This window comes from Cupressus sempervirens, chromosome 10, assembly GCF_028749045.1.
Source record: "Cupressus sempervirens isolate cs-2001-9-10 chromosome 10, ASM2874904v1, whole genome shotgun sequence".
Taxonomy (NCBI): domain Eukaryota; kingdom Viridiplantae; phylum Streptophyta; class Pinopsida; order Cupressales; family Cupressaceae; genus Cupressus; species Cupressus sempervirens.
In genome coordinates, this window is record NC_143127.1 from 991,760,897 (window position 1) to 991,763,904 (window position 3,008).

The 3,008-nt window shown below is 36.0% G+C and overlaps 1 long non-coding RNA gene across 1 annotated transcript; it reads left to right on the forward strand.

The window, feature by feature from the left end:
* Nucleotides 1–1,700: 1,700 nt before the first annotated feature.
* LOC149537289 (uncharacterized) lies at nucleotides 1,701–2,754 on the forward strand. Its single transcript, XR_016356687.1, has 2 exons — nucleotides 1,701–1,737; nucleotides 2,429–2,754. It is a non-coding gene; the product is annotated as an uncharacterized LOC149537289 (long non-coding RNA).
* Nucleotides 2,755–3,008: the final 254 nt, after the last annotated feature.

Sequence of the window (3,008 nt, forward strand, 5' to 3'; positions counted from 1 at the left end):
CCCAAAAAAATAAAAATAAATAAATAAATAAATGCTTACTACTGTTACACACAATAATAATATAGAGATGGCAAAGACTTACCCCATTAGTTGTGGTCTATGGATACAACATTCAGGATACATTGTATTACTTCACATCTGTGAAAGAAGACACTAACATAAACAGAACAAATACAAACTTTACCAAAAAGGTTAATTATTCGATTGTGATATGCAATGTTGGATCTCTCTTCAGAAATCTTATTGCAGTGAAAGGAATTTGATCTTGGACTGTGTCGGTACAAGCACCTCCCAATATCATTAGAGATCATATTGCACCTGAAAGAACTCTAATGAAAAGGAGCAGGACATCGACCTAATTTCCCACACCTATTTAAAGCTTAAGTGTTGTTCAATTCCCCTTTCGAATTAGGGAAGCAGCCTGCATGATTCCATGTGAGAAATGCATTCACATAGAGGCTATTGATTGTTGAATGGAATTCCAGAGCAGTAGACAGGAGGCAATCGCTGTGAAGTCCATAGGATTACATCTCTTTCAGACATTCTATCGAACACTTGGCGTGCTTGCAATCTAAAAAAACATTTAGTATACATATAAACAAGAGCACTACTCAGAGAAATATCTGAATCTTACAAGTTTTAGAATCCATCCTCAAAAGATTTATTTATAAATTATAAAATTCAAAGTAGAAACTCCATTCACTTGAATTGGAACATGTATAAACCTATGTAAGGAAATCCATAAGCCATTACATCTGACTTCAGACCTTTGCGATCACATTTATTTTTTGAAAACAATTCATGGAAGTTAATATGTATATGCAAAAACACAAACTTTGTATTCTAGCCTCCACAGTCAATCAACCATTTTAAAAACCAAACCTCAGCACAAATTGTGGATTCATTCTCCCTTAGAGAGTGAATCTGTATCATACAATATTCAATAGCCTCCAGTATTCGTATCTGATAAGATCAAAATGGTACCCTTGTTAATTCATTAATTTTGTGTGGCTTTTGGTGAAGATATCTCAAATGGGTATGACAACTTTGATCATACAACATTCATCTATGGCTTTTAAGAGTCAATAAACAATAATATACAACTTCGATCATACAACTCTCCTCCATAGCTTTTAAGAGCCAATTAATAATAATACAATTCTACGTATCTGTCACATCTTTTTAGTTCCTGCCGCAGCAGGAAACTATTGCCGAGGGCTTGAGGTTAACTCGTGATTACTGTTTATCTTTAAAACCAATCAGACTGTTTCATTGACCTCCCCCAATGTCCATTTCCCATATTTCTTCATTCTTTAATTGATGGAGATGATCGATTGTTAGTAGGAAACTATGCAGAACAATGCTTTTACAGAAATCAATGCAAGAGATCAATGCTTTCACAGAAATCAATGCAAGAGAAGAGGTAAAAATCGATGTAAAATGTCTTGGGGTTAGCGTTTCTTGCAGACTCCCTTTGTAGCTGGCATTTTGGACATGATTACAAAGTCTTGGGCCTCTCGTTCCCATCTAAAGACTGAAAATAATACCTGGCATTAGGGATTCTTCCTTTTCGTACAGGTGAGACATGTGGCAATTAAGCTTTCAATAGCTGGCAATTAAACTTTCTGCATGGACATTGATCAGTAGAGTGATTAAAAATGGTGATGTTTATACAGAAAACCCATTGATGAATATTTTCTCTTGTGCACAACAATATGGAGACCATACGGATTACAGGTATGCAGAACACTTGATTTTGTGCAATGCTTAGAAAGTATGAGCTAAGTTTTCAGTTTTGCTGCAGTATGTATATTATTTTTTTCTTTGGACACAAATTTTCAATGATTACACAGTTATCCCATATTGGGTAATGTCTTTGCTTTTTTCCCAGCCTTCTCTCATCAAACTTTATTTGGGTTAATTCAATATGTTTTATATGTAATGCATACTATATTTTTCTTTCAATTTTGCACTATTTTGGACAAATATTGTTCGTATTGCATAAGTTTATTATATCTACTTAATTTTTGCAACATTTCGTCGTAACGTCTGCCATCAATTTGTCCACAACTATTTCTGTAGGATACTGTTTTCGTTTTGAGAGAGATGCTCCATTTTTCCGGACATAATTTTGCATTATAGCTTCAATATTAGTTCAGTTCGTCTGAAACTGTCTCCGTCAACTACAATTTGATGGTTCACTTCAAGTGCAGTTAACGAGAATAAGCTATGAGTCTGGACGCCCCTTTCAATTTATAGGGCTTAACCTCTTAATATTATTGTTGTGGATGTGTTTCCTTAGTTACTGGTGCTGCTACTTCCTTTGTAGCTCTAGCTGACTATGCCTTAACCTCTACGTGTGCCTATACCTTTGCCTACATTGCCAATACTGGTGGTACTTATGTTGTTTATATTGCTGGTGCTGCAGATGGATCTCCTGTTGCAAGAAATGGCTTTGGATCTGTATCTGCTACCTTTTTTACTTATTATGCTACTGGTTGAAGCCCTACGGCTAGCTGACTCAGGTGCCACCTACCCGAGTTAGTTGTGGGACCTAATTATCAGTCTCGATTGCCCTATTGCACACACCTTATACTTTGCCTTCTATATTTGGAGTGTGAGCTTGAATCAAGAATCTTACAGTCCTTGATCTAGGTAAACATGGTTACACCACATTTTGATTTCACTGTGCAAGATATTGAACACTTATCCCATTGTTGCTCCCATTTGTGAACACCGTTCTCTTTTCTTGTTGGTTATGATGTTCTATGTTCTTGTGGCCAAAACTAAACCTTTTTTAAATCAATTGTTAAAGTACGGAGGAAGCTATACAAAGATGACTTGTACGAACCTATGACAGCGAGGAAAGTATACAAAGATGGCTCGTTGAACATATGAGTAAGCCTTAGCTCGTTTTAAGCACTATCAGAAGATTTATACACAGCTCATTTTGGTGGGTAAAGAAAGGGAAGTTAGGTCCACAACCATCGTTCTCCCCCATTAAAAAT